Genomic DNA, 18,179 nt, shown 5'->3' on the forward strand with positions numbered 1-18,179 from the left:
AAACCACTGAAGAAGGGATATGAGTTGAAAATCTTATTAGGTTTGTTGGTGTGTGTGCTCCTTTCCTTAAATGTCCCCCCCCCCCAATTAGGAACCAATCATCCTTTCCTATAGGCAAAGCGATGGTTTCTCTCTGACTTGCCTAGAGCATAAAGCTGTGTGATGGCTGTCCGAATCTTGTTCATAATTGACAAGAGAAATAATTCCTTCTTCATATATACTAATTCTAGCTGTAGGGCTTCTGTTGAATGTAACATCTTTCTAAGACCTACAACCCCATCACTTGTCTGTCATTTTGTAGTGCTGTGGCGGCCTGTGTGTTGCTGTGCTGCTGTGAGCTATATGCCACTGGGGTTTTCAGATACAACAGTCACGAAGGTAGACAGGTCTCAGCAGAGCTCCAGGAAGACACTGCTGACCGAGGAGGAATTAGCCACCCAATCCTTATGGGTGGGAGTGTAACATTTTCAGATACTGAAATTTCATGTAGAGCCACAAAACATTGTCAGAGATGGTGCCAGAATAGGAGCCCCTCTGATTGGAAGGCGCTCAAAATATGACTGAACAAAGTTGCCTTCTGAAAATAGAGTCTAGCATAATGACATGGATGGAGTAAAGTCTTCCAGATTAAAGCCTTCAGGAACTTCATTTGCTGATGGGAAACAACTCAAGATGAGAAGATGCAGCTTCAATGATATATTCATTAAAACTTGAGATATAGGAGTATCAAGCTAGGAAAACTGGAAGCTGCCAAAAACGAAACGCATAAAGATTGATATCCTAGGTATTAGTGGCCCGAAATTGACTAGTATTGGCCATTTTGAATCAGAAAGTCTTATGGTTTACTAAGCCAGGAATGACATATTCAAGAGGAATTATATTATATGCATCATCAAAAAGGACACATTAAGATCTGTGTTGAAGTACAATGCTCTCTGGAATAGGATTATCTCTATCCCCATACAAGGTGATCCCGTCAATACAACTATTATTCGAATGTATGCACCAAACATTAAAGCTAGTGATGAAGAAATTGAAGCATTTTACCAATGTCTTCAAATTGATCAAGCATGCAGTCAGAATGCATTGATAATTACTGGCAATTGAAACACAACAATTGGAAAGAAAGAAGAAGGAACTGTAGTTGGAAAATGTCCTTGCTGATAGAAACTGAGCTGGAGACTGCGTGGTGGAATTTTGCAAGACCCATGAAATTTTCATACCAAATACATTTTTCCAACAGCACAAAAAGTGGACCATACACATGGACTTCTCCAGTTGGAGTACACAGAAATCAATTTCACAGCATCTATGGGAAGACACAACAGAGAAGCTCACTATCAGCAGCTAAAACCAGATCAGTGACTGTGTTGGAGCCAGCTGATGAGTCTAACAGTCCTGAAAGGGGGAGTGAGGATTAAGGAAAACAGAGAGAGAGAGAGAGAGAGAGAGAGAGAGAGAGAGAGAGAGAGAGAGAGAGAGAGAGAGAGAGAAAGTATTGGGAGGGCAACAGTGAATACTGAAGCTCTGAGTTTATTCTACATACTCCTTTTATCCATGCAGAAACAACCTGGGGTTAATTATCTCATTGTTAAGCAAGCACATTTGATACACATAGCAACTCTATCTTCTGCCAAGTCAGACATCCTTGAGAAAATTAAACAACCTGTTTTTCCAGACCTTGCATACTTTCTTGTTCTTGACAGTCTGTTCAAAACGTTAAGTGACAGAAGAAATCAGCAAACACTGACACATAGGTCATGAGAATTCTCAGCCGTTTCAAGGCTGAGTCTTAATGGCCTTCTACATGACTGACCGTGGAACGGTTCATCAATTGTTCATATGTAAATTTCAGGTTTAAGCTGAAGAAAATTAAAGTCTATGAAAATAAATCCCAACTGAATTTTAAGAAAATAACAAGAGTAGAAACATTGAACACTAATGATAGAAGACCTGGTGAGCTGTGGGGAGAAATCTAGAACATCATTTATGAAGAAACAAATGTATATTTAAAGATAGGACGGAAAGAAAGGATTAGCATGGATGTCAGAAGACTCTGGTATTTGTTCTTAATCTTAGAATTAACTAAGGCAAATGGGAGAAATGATGAATAAAAGAACTGCATAAAAAACTTCAAAGAGGCAGGTCTACTTAGCTAAGATAGGTGGGATAAACCATCTGGAGGAGAAAACAACAGACCAATGGTTCCTGGGGGACATGGGAGAAAGGGAAGTAGTGGAGGGGGGGGGGAGGAAATGGTGTTAACAAACCCAGGGACAAGGGAACAAGAAGTATTCCAAATCAGTGGTGAGGAGGATGTAGGAGGCCTGGTAGGGTGTGATCAAAGGTAATGTAACCAAGAGGAATTACTGAAATCCAAATAAAGGCTGAGCATGATAGTGAGACAAGAGGAAAATCAAAGGAAATAGAGGAAAGAGCTAGGAGGCAAAGAGCATTTATAGAGGTCTAAATAAAGGCATGTACATATATAAATATATTTATATATGAGGATAGGGAAATAGATTTATGTGTATATATTTATAGGTTTAGTATTAAGGTATCAGATGACCATTGGGTCTCAACTCAAGTACGCCCTCAATGCAAGAATACTTTGTTCTATTAAACTGGCATTTCATAATGCTCACCTTCCCATCATGATCGCTGAAGACAAAGTGGGTGCATAAGCAAATGTTGTGAAGAAAGCTGATGGTGCCCAGCTATCAAAAGATATAGTGTCTAGGGTCATAAAGATTTGAAGGTAAAAAAAATGGCCATCTAGCTCAGAAGCAACAAAGCCCACATGGAAGAACACACCAGCCTGTGTGATCATGAGGTGTTGAAGGGATCAGGTATCAGGCACCATCAGAACAAAAAAATCATATCATTGTGAATGAGGGGAAATGTGGAGAGGGGACCCAAAGACCATCTGTAAGCAACTGGACATCCCCTTATGGAAGGGTCACGGGGAGGAGACGTGCAAGTCAAGGTGCAATGTAGCAATGATGAATCATACAACATTCCTCTAGTTCCTAAATGCTTCCCTCCCCCCTACCCCCATTATCATGATCCCAATTCTACCTTGCAAATCTGGCTAGACCAGAGGATGTACACTGGTACAGATAGGAACTGGAAACAGGGAAGCCAGGATGGATGATCCCTTCAGGACCAGTGGTGAGAGTGACGATACTGGGAAGGTGAAGGGAGGGAGGGGTAGAAAGGGGAAACCAATTACAAGGATCTACATACAACCTCCTCCCTGGGGCCCGGACAACAGAAAAGTGGGTCGAGAGAGACGTTGGACAACATAAGATATGACAAAATAATAATTTATAAATTATCAATGGTTCATGAAGGAGCGGGCAGTGGGGAGGGAAGGAGAAAAATGAGCTGATGCCAGGGGCTTAAGTGGAGAGCAAATGTTTTGAGAATGATGAGGGCAATGAATGTACGAATGTGCTTTATACAATTGAAGTATGTATGGATTGTGATGAGTCGTATGAACCCCCAATAAAATGATTTTTAAAATATAGGAAAGAAAAAAAGTATTAAAAAAGAAAGAAAGAAAGAAACAAGGATGACAAGACTTTGTGTCACGTACTGTGGGCATGTTGCCAGGAGAAACCAGTCCCCAGAAAAGGATAGCATGCTGGGTAAAGTAGTGGGTCAGTAAAGAGATGGATTGAGACAGTGGCTTTAACAATAGGTTCAAATATAACAATTTTGAGGGTGGTGCGGAAGAAGCAGTGTGTCATTCTATTGTCATGAATCAGAACTGATTCAATGACACCTAGCAACAACAACAGCAGAGCAGAACTGTCGCGGCAGAGAGGATGGGCGAAGTGGTGTGCAGAGTGCCCCTTTGACAAGAGCCATACCATTTAGTTGGAGCCCTGGTGGCATAGTGATTAAGACGTGGTCTCCTAACTGAAAGGCCAGTCGTTGGAAACCACCAGCCAATCTGAGGGAGAAAGACAGAGCTTTCTACTCCCTTAAAGATTTAACACAACTCAACTCAGTGAGTTGGTCTGGTTTTCGTATGCCATCTAGCTGAGGGATGCAACCTCTCTTTTCTCTTCCCATCTGATCTGCAGCTAGAAAGCCCAGCCAGATACCAGAGACAAAGGAGCCATTGATAGAATCCACATAGGCTCATCTCCAAGAGCAAAGAGCAACGAAGAGAAAGGTATAGAGAATATGAAGGGATGAATCGAGGGTCCTCAGCAGTCTTCTTTTTCTTTTTTTCTTCAGGAAAACAGAAACAAGGCTAGTACAGAAAGAGACTATTCATTAACTATAAGATAGAGCAAAGAATAATCAGTTCTATTTTCCTAAAAACGATTTCTTTTCAAATTTCAATCACGTCAACTAGAATGTACAATTTCTACCATAATCAGTTCCCAAATATTCTTTTTCTACATGGACTCGTTGAAATTTGGAATGATATATGCATTAAATTCCAACTAATAATAATAATAAATGATTGAGTAAATTTTTAAAAATTCATTTCTTTTTTATGGGCACTCTCAACTTTTTATTAGTGTTAGAGAAAAATCTATTTAGAATGGTATATTTAGAGAGTCCATGGTATTTTTAATTGCTTTTTAGTTAAATTTAAAGAAACCTTACTAGTATTGTCTGACTCCCTCTACTCATGTTTTTTCATGTGTTCCTTTTACAGTTCCAGGTTTATATGGTATCAACGTTTTAAATGTATATTTTTAAATTTCTATTTATTTATTAACTACAATATGTGAACCAGAACTGAAAACAAAAATTAAGATTTTTTTCTTCCCTCTATTGCCACAATATATTTTCTGTTTACTGCTAAATAGTATCAGACTCACCAGCAACCTCATCAGGGATTGACAATATTCTACTTACTTTCAAGGTTAATTCCTTTATTACATTCTCACTCTGCGCAAACCTAATCTAATTAATCTCTCTCTCGCTCTTTCTCTCGCTCTCGGGTCACCAGAGAACAATGACCCAGATTTCAAATTAGCCAAGGCAGGTACAGGGACTTTGGAATAGATGAGAGAGAGCTTTGTATCAATGACATTATGTGCCCACCTTGGGAATCCAATATAAGGAGGCAGAATAAGGTCAATGAGAAATGACCTTCACCAGAGAATTGTTAGCAAAGCAAGAAAAAATGTGTCAGGTTGGTTTGTTTGCTTGCTTCCTTGCTTCCTTTATTTCCCTCAAACATGGAAATATAAGAGAGACCATCACAGGTTATATGTTGGACTTCTAACCACAAGGTCAGGCTTTCAAAATCATTCTACAGGAAAAAGTTGGGGCTTTCTACTCCTGTAAAGAGGGTTGCAGTGATTTGGAATCGACTCTATGGCAGTAAGTTTGTGTGTGTGTGTGTGTGTGTGTGTGTGTGTGTGTGTGTGTGTGTTGGTTTGCTTTAATGCTACGCTGTTCTCCCAAGCACATGACTTAATAGCAAAGATGGCACCAATCTATTACCACCAAGATTTGTTTTTGTGCCAATGCGCTAAGGAACTTCTCAGTAGAGTTGACGTCAATGCGCAAAAATAAGTTCATATCAAGTCTCTTCATGACCCTAGACCTGGAGTCCAGTGGCAGTAGGGCATGTCTTCACGTCTTCACCCCCTCATCTACTCACCTTTGATCATGTGTTCTTCGCCTCTCTTCCCTCTTCACCTTTCCCCCTTAAAATTACCATTCTGATGGTTAAACAACTGCAAATGTTTTTGCTCAATCCTCTCAACACAACCAATGATTCTAAACCCTGGTTGCACAGAAAAAGCACCTGAGGAAATTATGGGTACAGGGGAGGTGGACAGGGTGGTTAGGTTCTGTCCCTCCCCTACATGAAATCTGAATCAATTAGTGGGGCCTAGCCCAGCTCTGGTAGTATAGTGGGTTAAGAATTGGGCTGATGCACACCAGCCTGTCTGACCATGAGGTGTAGAATGGACCAATTATCAGACATCAAAGAACAAAAAATTATGTCAGTGAGTGCCCACCTTCCCGATATGATCAATGAAGACAAACGTGTACATAAGCAAATGTGGTGAAGAAAGCTGATGGTGCCCAGCTATCAAAAGATATAGCGTCTGGGGTCCTAAAGGCTTGCAAATAAACAAGTGCCCATCTAGCTCAGAAGCAACAAAGCCCACATGGAAGAAGCACGCCAGCCTGTGTGACCACAAGCTTTCATAGGGATCAAGTATCAAGCATCAAAGAACAAAAAAATATATCATTGTAAATGAGGATGAGTGCTTAGTGGAGACTCAAAGTCCATCTGTAGGCAACTGGACACCCCCTTACTGAAGGGTTGTGGTGAGGAGATGAGCCAGTCAGGCTGCAGGGTAGCAAACATATAACTTTCCTCTAGCTCTTAAATGCTTCCTCCCCCGCCCCACTATCATGATCCCAATTCTACCTTACAAATCTAGCTAGACCAATGGTACAGATAGCATCTGTACATTGGTACAAATAGCAACTGGAAACACACGGAATCCAGGACAGATGATCACTTCAGGACCAGTGGTGAGAGTGGCAATGCCTGGAGGATAGAGAGAATGTAGGGTGAAAAGGAGGAACCGATTACAAGAGTCTATGTAAAGCCTCCTCCCTGGGGGATGGACAGCAGAGAAGAGGACAGGGGGAGAAGTCAGACAGTGTAACATATGACAAAATAATAATAATTTATAAATTATCAAGGGTTCATGAGGGAGGAGGGAGTGGAAGGGAGGGAGGAAATGAGGAGCCAATATTAAGGGCTCAAGTAGACAGCAAATGTTTTGAGAATGATGAGGGCAACAAATGTACATAAGTGCTTGACACAACGGATGGATGTATGGATTGTGATAAGAATTGCACGAGCCCCCAATAAAATGATTTTTAAAAAGAATTGGGCTGCTAACCACAATCTTGGCAGTTCAAACCACCAGCCACTCTGAGGAAGGAAGATAAGGCTTTCTGCACCTGTAAAGATTTGTAGTCCAATAAACCCTCCAGAGTGCTACTCTGCCCTAAAGTGTCACTACAATTCGGAATCAATTCAATGGAAGTGGGTTTTTCAGTCCTAGACTGGGCTGCATTTCTGTTTTAATTGTCATTTTCCTAGACCAGCGGTTCTCAATCTGTGGGTTGTGACCCCTACGGAAGTCGCCTGATGCATAACAGTAGCAAAATTACTGTTATGAAGTAGCAATGAAATGATGTTATGTTTAGGGGGGGTGTTGCCACAACATGAGGAACAGTGCTAAAAGGCCATGGCATTAGGAAGGATGAGGACTACTGCCTAGACATTTTCCACCACTCGTCTGTCATGTTGTCATACTGTGTGCTTCTATGATGCAGGAAGCTATGTCACTGGTATATCAAATACCAGCAGGGTTGCCCAAAGTGAATAGGTTTCAGCAGAGTTTCTAGACTAAGAAGAGACTATGAAGAAGGAAGAGACTACTCAATTCTGAGGAAGGAGTCAGCAAAAACCTTAAGATTAGCAGTGAAACATTGTCAGATACTTAAAAGTTCAGGAATGTCAGTGGGACAGGAGCTATGGTAACATAGTCAGGTACACATTGGACTGCCAACACAAGGTCAGCAGTTTGAAACCACCAGCCACTTCTCAAGAAAAATATGAGGCTTTTCAACTCCCATAGATGGTTAAATGCTAAGAAACCCAAAGAGGGTTGTTCCATTGTGTCCCAACAAGTGGCTCTGTATCAGCATTGTGTCCGTGGCAGTGAGAGTAGTGGAGCACTGTCTGATACAGTGCCAGAAGACAAGCCCTCATGATGGAAGGCCTGGAAAATATGACTGAGAAAGAGATGCCTCCTTAGAATACAGTCGACCATAATGACATGGATGGAGTAAGCTTCTGGGAGCTTCATTCATCAATAAGACATGACTGAAAATGAGAAGTAACAGCTGCAAACATCATTTAATAATTGGAACTTGAAATGTACAAAGTATGAATCTGGAAAAATTAGAAGTAATGAAAATGAAATGAATCACATACAGATCAATATCATAGCAATTATTGAGTTGAAATAAACTGGTATTATCCATTTTAAATCAGGCAGTCATACTATACTGAGAATAATATTCATGCGAAATGGCGCCAGAGTCATTATCAAATGGACATCTCAACTCTGTCTTGAAGTTCAATGTTATCTTTGATAGGACAATATCTATATTCCTACAAGGGAAGCTAGTCAGTACAACTATTATTCAAATTTACATGCTGTCATTGTTATTATTAGATGTCACAGAATTGGTTCCAACCCATAACAGCCCTATGCACACAACAGAACGAAACCCTGCCTGGTCCTACACCATCCTCACAATAGTTCCCATGTTTGAACCCATTGTTTCAGCCATTGTGTCCATCCATCTCCTGAAGGACCTTCCTCTTTTTCACTGTCCTACTTTACTACACATGATGTCCTTCTCCAAGAACTGGTCTTTCCTGACAACATGCAATTTATGCAAGATGAGGTCTCACCATCCTTGCCTCCCAGAAACACTCAGGCAGAACCTCTTCCAAAAAAGATCTGTTTGTCCTTTTGGCAGTCGATGGTACTTTCAACATTTACATGCCAAACACTAAAGCTTTTGAGGAAGAAATTGAAGCATTTAACCAAACCTCTTCAGTCTGAGATCATTGCATTAACAATTATTGACCATTGGAATGCAAAAGTGGTAAACAAAAAGGAAGGAATTGCAATTGGAATGGCCTTGATGATAGAAATGAAGCTAGACATTGCATGATAGATTTTGCAAGACCAATAACTTCTTCATTTCAAATACCCTTTACAACAACAGACCCGTGGCCTTCTCCAGAGGGAATACTGGGCTGAGTGCAGAACAGATAGTCAATGGCTCGTATGTAAATTCAGGTTGAAGCTGAAGAAAATTAAAACACGTCCATGAGAGCCAAAATATGACCTTAAGTATGTTCCATCTAAATTTTGAAAACATTTCAAAGATAGATTTGCTGCGTTGAACATTAATGACAGTAGACCTGACAAGCTGTGTGATGACAGAAGAAAATCATGCTTGAAGAAAGCTAAATGTCACTTAAAAGACAAGAAAGAAAGATCAAAGTGAACTTAGAAGAGACTCGGAAACTTGCCCTTGATTGTAAATTAGCTAAGGCAAATAGAAGGAATGATGAAGTTAAAGAGTTGAGCAGAAATTTTTGAAGGGCAGCTCAAGAAGACAAAGTAATGTGTGTGTGTGTGTGTGTGTGTGTGTGTGTGTGTGTGTGTGTGTGTGTAACTGTATAAATACCTGGAGTTTAAAAACCAAAAGGGAAGAAAACATTGAGCATATCAAGCAAAAAAAAAAGCTGACGAATGGTCAAGCCTCGAGTTGCAATAGTGAAAGACTGGAAAAACTATTGAATGATGCAGGAAACATCAAAAGAAGATAGAAGGAATACACAGACTCACTGTTTGAACAGAACCAGCTAACCTTCAACCATTACAAGAGACAGCAAGCAGATGATCCAGAATCAATAGCATTGAAGGAATAAGTTCAAGCTGTACTGAAGGCATTAGCCAAAAACGAGGCTCTAGGAATTGATGGAATGCCAATTTAAATGTTTCAGTAAAAAAATTAATAAATAAAAATATAAATAAATGTTTCAGTAAGCTGATGAAGTACTGGAACCATTCACGCATCTATACCAAGAAATTTAGAATACAACTAAATGGCCAACTGACTGGATTAGACCCATGTCTGTACCCATTTTAAATAAAGGTGACCCTACAGAATGCATAAATTATCCAACAATATTATTAATTTCACATGCAAGTAAAATGTTGCTGAATATCATTGAACAACTATTTCAGCAACATATCGATAGAGCTGCCAGAAATTCTAATCAGATTTAGAAGAGGACGTGGAACAAATAATATTTGTCCTGATATCTGGTAGATATTGGCTCAAAGCAGGGAATATCAGGAAAATATTTACTTGTGTTTTATTGACTATGCAAAGGCAGTCAATTGTGTGGATCATAACAAACTGTGGACATTCTGAGAAGAAAGGGCATTCCAGAACACATCACTGTCCTCATGAGGAACTTGTACATGGAGCCAGAGATAGTTGTGTGAACAGAACATGGGAATACTGAATGGCTTAAAAGCAGGATAGATGTGTATCGGCGTTGGACCCACTCACCATACTTATTCAGTCTGTATGCTCAGCAAATCATCAGAGAACCTGGATTGTAGGAAGAGGAACATAGCATCAGGATTGCAGAAGGCTTATTAACAACCTACAACAGGCAGATGACCCAGCCTTGTTTGTGAAAGCAAGAAAGACTTGCTAATGAAGATCAAAGACTGCAGCCCTTCAATGTGGATTACAATTCAGTGTAAAGAAAACTCAAATCCTCAAAACTAGACCAATATGTAATATAATGATAAATAGAGAAAAGATAGAAGTTATCAAAGATTTGTCTTGCTTGCATCCACAATCCATGCTTATGGAAGTAACAGTCACGAGATCAAAAGACATGTTGCACTGGGTAAATCTGCTGCGCCAGACCTCTTTAAAGTGCTGAAATACAAGGATGCTTCTTTGAGGACTAGTGCGCACCTAATCTAAGCCATGGCATTTTCCATTACCTCTTATGCATGTGAAAGTTGGACATTGACTAAGGGAAAACAAATGAAGAATTGTGGTGCTTGTGAAGAATATTAAAAATACTATGGACTACCAAAAGGGGAAAAAACTATCTTGGAAGAAATATAATCAAAATGTTCCTTAGAATCAAGGGTGGCAAGGAAGACTTCATCTCACTTACTTTGGACATGTTATCAGGAGAGAACAGTTCCTGGGAAAGGATATCGTGCTTGGAAAAGTGCAAGGCCAGTGTGTTAGTCTAGGTAGACCAGAGAAGCAAATTCAGACACTCATGTGTCTAAGAAAGAGCTTTATATACAAGAGCAATTGACTATTGAGAAAACCTTCCAGCCCAGTTCAGAACAAGTCCATAAGTCTGATATTAGCCCATATATTCAATACCAATCTATAAAGTTCTCTTCAGACTCACAAAACACATGCAGTGATGCCAAAAGCAGGAAGATCACAGGCCAGTGGGTGGAAAGTCTTTCAGATCCAGTGGCAGTAGAAGCATCTCAGTGCTGGCAGGGGTCTCCACGTGGCTCATCCATCTCCCAGGGCTCTGGCTGCCTCAGAGTAGCTCCATCAGTAATGTCTTCCAGGGAGTGAGCATGTGTCCTGCCTCCAGCGAGCTATTTATCTCCTTAGTGCGTCCAAATGAGGTCATCAAGCTGCAACCTGATTGACAGGCTAAACTCCACCCCTTTCCTCTTAAGCCTGAAATTCACAACAGATTATGCAACTACAACAGTCAGGGGAAAAATGAGATTCTTGACAAAACGGATTCACACAATGGCTGCAACAATAAGCTCAAAGATAAACACAATGGTGAGGACAAGGCAGGGCTGAGCAATGCTTCATTCTGTTGACATAGGGTAGCTATGCACTGAGTCGGAACGATCTAGTTGGCACTTCCCAACAACAGACACATTTAAGGTTTCTCCAGAGTTGAGGGACACTTGGATTATCCCCAGACAACATGCTGCCTTAGTCTCCCTTAGTCATGCCTCTCTCACACCTGAGTTCCAGCAGAGAAAAAAGGGCCACCACACTCGGCCTCCATAAGACCACAGGTCTTTCATCTTTGTACAAAAACAAAAGCAAACAAAAAGCATATATATTTATGTCTCCCTGAAAGAATTTTATTCATACATTCCATACCTCCACTTCCTTAATCACTTTTGTTCTTCAAAATCAATCAAAGACACCTTGCTCTCTTCTGATTACCACCTTACATGTGCCCCCATAATATCCTTTATCACCCAGTTCACAATAATGGACTATTTTCATGTCTGACTTCCTCTTGTCAGTAAGAATTATACCTAGTTCCTCTCTGTAGCAGCACAATATAACTTTTGTAGTTGACACTCAATAAATGCTTGGGCAAGAAACAGAGAGCACGCAGGAGAGAATAGACAGAGGAAGCAATTTGAGAAGAGAAAGCGTAAAGAAATATTTCCTCTCTTTGGTTATCTTCCAACTGTCTAAGGTTAACATATATATTCATTCACCACAATTTGAAATGATAATGTAGAAAAGCCGCTCAGAAAGTAAAAAAAATCCAAGACAATGGCTCATTTCTAGTCCAAAGAAGCAAATTGTAAGAGAGGGCTTTTAGTTTGCTTTGTTTTTCTGATTAGATTCTCAGGATAGTAATCATCTTCTTCTTCTATAGTATTGGTGGCCCAGATAATCCATTTAATACTTGAAACCTGTAAACTTTTTATCTTTGGGGGAAGACACTCTGAAGATAGGATTTAATTTAAAATGTTGCAAAGGAGAGGTGATCCTAGATTATGTAGGTGGGCCTGATGAAATCACAAGGAAGGCAGAAGCGCCAGTGTTGCTGTGATAGAGCATGCGACAAACTCAAGCGACCATTGCTGGCTTTGGAGATGGAAGGGGCCTATAAGCCAAGAAACGTAGGCAGCCTCCTCCATTTGTTGGAAAAGTCAATGGGACAGATTATCCTTTGGAGCCTCCAGAAGGAATGCAGCCACGCAGAGGTCTTGATTTTAGCCAGTAAGGCCTGTTCAGACTCCTGACATCCAGAACTAAAACATAATAAAGTCATGTCTGAAGCCATGAAGGTTGTGGATTTGTTACAGCGGCAATAAGGAAGTAGCGCAGTGGCTATCAAAGTGTTCTCAGAAAAGACTCATGCCCACGAATCAGTGCATGCTTCCTGCTTTGAACTGATGTCACCTGCGCTGCAGATATATCACTGTGCAAGCAGTCACTGATAGTCTTGACGACCTTGGCTCATTGCAAGATTGTCAGTAATTAATGAAAGATTAACTCAGTACCCCTATCATGTAAGAGATAGGAAAAGGGGGAGCCGGTTACAAGGATCTACATATAACCTCCTCCCTGGGGGACAGACAACAGAAAAGAGGGTGAAGGGAAATGTCAGACAGTGTAAGATATGAAAAAATAATAATTTATAAATTATCAAGGGTTTACAAGGGAGGGGGTGGGAGGGAGGGGCAAAATGAGGAGCTGATACCAAGGGCTCAAGTAGAAAGTAAATGTTCTGAGAATGATGAGGGTAACAAATATACAAATGTGTTTGACACACAATGGATGGATGGATGGATGGATGGATGGATGGATGGATGGATGGATGGATGGATGGATGGATGGATGGGTGGATTATGATAAGATTTGTATGAACCCCCAATAAAATGATTTAAGAAAGAAAAAAAAAAGGACTGCATCATTTGTGTCCCACTAGACGATGTGATCAAACACAAAACAATAGCCTGGGAGCAGGCCTCATACCGTTTTCTCACTTGGAGCTCCAGTTGCCCCGTGACCAGCTGGGAGGTCTGCGAGGTCAGTGTACTGGTCAGAAGTTCTCTCCTATGCCCTGTTTCCTGCTGAAGGGCACCAGGTGCTTTCAAAGGCTAGCAGCACCTTGAGGGAGGGAGCAGAGGAGAAAGGAGTCCTCACTCTTCCCTATCGTCCAACCTCACTGTCCTCCAGCCGATTCTGACTTGCAGCAATCTTATAGGACTGAGCAGAATTGCCCTCTTTGAGTTTCTGAGGCTGTCGATCTTTACAGAAATGAAATGGCTCGGTTTTTTGTGGGTTCAAACTGTTGACCTTGCAGTTAGCAGCCCAATTTGTAACCCATTATGCCTCCAGCCTTCTGCCTCATTGCCAAGAGGAAGAGTGCAATGGGCGTCTCCTGAGGGCAATTAGGCTAAAACGTGTCTGTCTCTTGTCCAGGGCTAGAGAGAAAGAAAAGAAAGCCACCAAATCAATTGTGATCCATACACAGTTTACAATGATTTATTGAGCTTTTAAAGAGAATTCAAGTTAATGGTCAATTGGCCAGAAATTTTGCAGAATCGGCATTCCTTATTTTCTGAGTGTTGAGTGCTGTTTTTCTGTTGCTAGCCATCAATATTTTAGCACACAGAATGCTCATTTGTTTATAAATCCCTTCCCTCTTAGCTGTAGTTGTTAGATACCATCGAGTCTATTCGGACCCATAGCAACCTGCTATGTACAACAGAACTTCACAGTGCCCGGTTCTGCGCCAGCCTCACAATTGTTCCTATGCTTGAGCCCATTGTTGCAGCCACGGTGTCCATCCATTTAATTGCAGGTTTTCCTCTTCTTTATTGTCTATTTTACCAAGCATGATGTCCTTCTGCAAGGACTGGTCTCTTCTGACTACATTTCCAAAATATGCAAGGTGAAGTCTCGTCTTCCTTGCCTCTAGGGAACACTCTGGCCATACTTCTTTGTACTCTGACACACATGTGATTGCCATTAGTTGGTACTATTCTTATATTCTTAATAATAGTTATTTTTACTATATTTTACTTTAAATCATTTCATTGGGGGCTCTTATGGATATTATAACAATTCATAAATCAATTGTGTCAAGCAAATTTGTACATATGTTGCCATCATTTCCAAACTATTTTTCTATTTGAGCCTTTATTCTCAGCTCCGCTCTTTTCCCTCCATCCCCCACCCTTCCGCCCTCATGAACCCTTGATAAATTGTATATATATATCTTACACAGCCTGCTGTATCACTTCACCCATGGTCCCATTGTTTTCCCGCACAGGGGATGGAGGGGGTGTTAACACAACCACCATTGGTATCGGTTCCCCCTTTCTCCCCCTTCACCCTAAACTCTCCCCGTCCCTCCATGATATCACTATTCCCATTACTGTTTCTGAGGGGTTTATCTGTCCTGGATTCCGTGTGTCAAAAATCTCTTATCTATACCAATGTACATACTCCAGTCTAGCGGGATTTGTGAGGTAAACCTTGGGTCATAATAGTGGGGGGAGAAGCATTAAAGAACCAAAGGAATGTTATATGTTTCATTGGTGCTAAACTGCACCCTGGCTGAATCACCCTTCTGTGTGACCCCTCCATGAGAGGATGTCTAATTGTCTTCAGGCAGGCTTTGGGTCTCCACTCCAACCGCTCTCCTTCACATTGATATGGTTTTTTTTGATCTTCTGATACCTGATCCCATCAACAACTCATGATCACACAGGCTGGTGTGTTTCTTCCATGTAGGCTTTGTTGCTTCCCTGCTATATGGCCAATTGTTTAACTTCAAGCCTTTAAGACCCCATGTGCTATATCTTTTCATAGCTGGGCACCATCCGCTTTCTTCACCACATTTGCTTATGCACCCATTTTGTCTCCAGCTATCATGTCTGGAAGGTGAGTATCACACAGTGATCTGGCTGTACTTTCAAGAGTGTGGCCTCTTTGCTACGATGGTATATACAAGTAGTCACCCATGCATTAATTTCAACGCCTGGCAGTGACCCCATGTGTGTCAAAATAAAGGTGTGTTTCACAGGTTTTCAACGGCTGATATTTCAGAAGTCGATTACCAGGACTTTCTTCCAAGTTAGCAGTTGCATGTAGTAACAGTTTACCCTACCCAGGGATTCCACGGTGACATATTACACTCTTGCTTTCTCCCCACCCAGGCTCAGAACCAATCAAAAGAGTCACAAGATTCAGCAAGATGGAGATAAGCGTGCCTGCATTGTTACTGCACACTATTGATGTGGGCCAACAATGAGTGTGAGTATGACACTGTGTGATTAAGCAAGATGACCCCCATAAAAGGCAGCTGGTGCATCGTGCTCTGCCCAAAGAGACAGTTTCCCACAGTCAGATCCCAATAAGAGCAAAGAGAAAGCCGAGATAGTCTTGCCTGGGTTCTCGTCACCTTGCCAGTCAGGTAAGTCACCCAGCCCAGGAAGGAGAAGTGAGGGAGAGCGGCCAGGAATGTCACATTAGTGGATGCTCATCAGTGTGGATGCCTGAAGGATGAGGAATAAGCCCTTTTCACCTGATCACTACCTCTAAGATGCAGCAAATAAAGCTACGCTATAATTAAGCAAACTAAGTAATTATATGTAGAGAAAATTGAAAGTAAATTTAGCAAGAGCTGACTGAAGACTTAGTATCCAAAAACAAATCTGCAAGCAGCAGCTTCCATCTTAGTATTGAGGTTGTCACTCATGATAAAGTATCCAGACATTCATTGTTTTTAGAAATTAGAGCTCATTCAAAATTAGTCCTGTAATAATGCTATTATTACCCTTCTTATTTCAGATTTTCTTTCTTGAGTAGGAGAGAAACTCCAAAACCAAGCTCACTGTCATGGCGTGAATTCTAGCTTATAGAGACCCTCCCGGACAGAGGACAACTGCTCCTATGGGGACTTTGCAGGAGTAGAAACCCTCTTTTCTCTCTCAAGGAGCAGGTGGTGATTTCGAACTGCTGACCTGGAGTTTGTAACCCACTCTGCCCCAGGGCTTCTGAGTGGGAGAGCAGAGGGAACAATTACAGATGAGCCCATTGCTGTGACACTTCCAGCTCCAACTTATAAATGACCCTAGAGGACAGAGTAGAATTACCCCCAAAGGGGTGCCAAGCTTATGTTTTATAGAAGCAGACTGCCACATCCTTCTTCTAAGAGGCTCATGGGTTTCAGCCATCAGCTTTTCAGTTATAAGCCAAGCACTTCACCACTGGGTCACCAGGGCATTTCAGAAATTACATATAAGCCCCTCTCTCTATGAAGGAATTGATAGTGAAGGAACTCAAAGTATTAATATTTGTGGCAGTTATGAGTTATTGAAATGCTCTTGAGTCATGATTTCTGAAGCTCTACTTTTTATTTTTCCTATTTTACTCAGGGGCAACTTTGATTAAAGAGGCAAGTGGATATTTTTAAGGGCATGAATATCAAGATGATAAATGAGCAAGAATGATCTTACAAACATTTGGGGTTAATAATAACCAAAGAACAACATAACAAGTAAACGACAGGCAGTATAGTAAGACTTGTAAAAAATGTTAAATTAGACAATGTTAATGAAAATAGTCCACATAGCATAACTCAGGAATTAGATGCAGAGAAAAAAATGTAGGGTTTAAAAAAAACAACACAAAAACCAAGGTCATGGTTTTAAAGATCAGTAGTTCATATGTATTTTACTGTAAATTGATCACTTTGTATATCTTAAATATCCATTTAATTTTCCATTTGCTTATAATTCACTTCCTGAATGTTTTTTTGAACATAGCAAGCCCCTGTAAGAGGTTTTGTCCCATTTCCTTTACATTCCTACCACCAACACCCACATTAGCTGAGGTTTTGTCTCAGTCTGTGAACATTGTATATTAGGCTTGAAATTAAGGAACAAAGCAGAAAAGTAAGTATGCCTTCTCTCTGGCCTGAAGTCAGCTTCAGTCCTTCTGCAACTCTCCTTTTATCTTCTGGTTAACCAAGGGGAAAAAGTGTCCTTAACAACCCATCAGTACCACTGCTAGGGGATTATGACATAAGACGGGTAGCCTCCAATCAGAAAGAAGCCCAGCAGTCTGATTGTGACCTGCCACTATAAATAGGAGAGCACCCTCCACTCATTGCCCTTTCATCTCTCCACTCAGAACTGACCAGGGGAACAACATCTACGATGGCCAGATCCACCGTCAAAAACCTTAAATGTTCCAAAGGACATCTAAACACAATCTCCAGAAAGAATTCGCTTTTCAGTACCATTGGCCACAGAAATTACTCTCTCTATGTGAACAGGGTCTTAAAGGAAGTGGTCCCACAAAGGGGCATATCATCTCGCACCTTGGGCATCATGAACTCTCTGATCAACGACATCTTCGAGCGCATCGCTACAGAGGCCTGCAACATGATGTATTACAGAAATCGCTGTACCCTCACTCCAGAAGATATCCAGAGGGCAGTGTATTTACTGGTTCCTGGGAAACTAGCGAAGAATGCGGTGGGTTTTGGAAGTGAAGCGGTCAACAGATATGTCCACTCCTAAATTCCATGCACCAACTTACCTGAATCGGGTGGAAAGTGATTAAACTTACAAACCATCACCTGAAGATTGAATTGTCTTGTTTTTATAACCTAGCGGTATTTCCTGATATTTTTCTACTTCTCTCATTTCGAGAGCTGATTTACTTGCTTGCTAGTTTACCTTTTAATTGTTTCACTGTGTAAGTCCACTGCCAGTCCAGACTCCCTCCTTTGTTTT

At 41.0% G+C, this 18,179-nt stretch overlaps 1 pseudogene; it reads left to right on the forward strand.

Annotated features, from left to right (window-relative positions):
* The window catches only part of LOC142440009 (uncharacterized), a 120,363-nt pseudogene extending 102,400 nt beyond the window's left edge, over nt 1-17,963 (forward strand).
* Nucleotides 17,964-18,179: the final 216 nt, after the last annotated feature.

This window comes from Tenrec ecaudatus, chromosome 2, assembly GCF_050624435.1.
Source record: "Tenrec ecaudatus isolate mTenEca1 chromosome 2, mTenEca1.hap1, whole genome shotgun sequence".
Taxonomy (NCBI): Eukaryota; Metazoa; Chordata; class Mammalia; order Afrosoricida; family Tenrecidae; genus Tenrec; species Tenrec ecaudatus.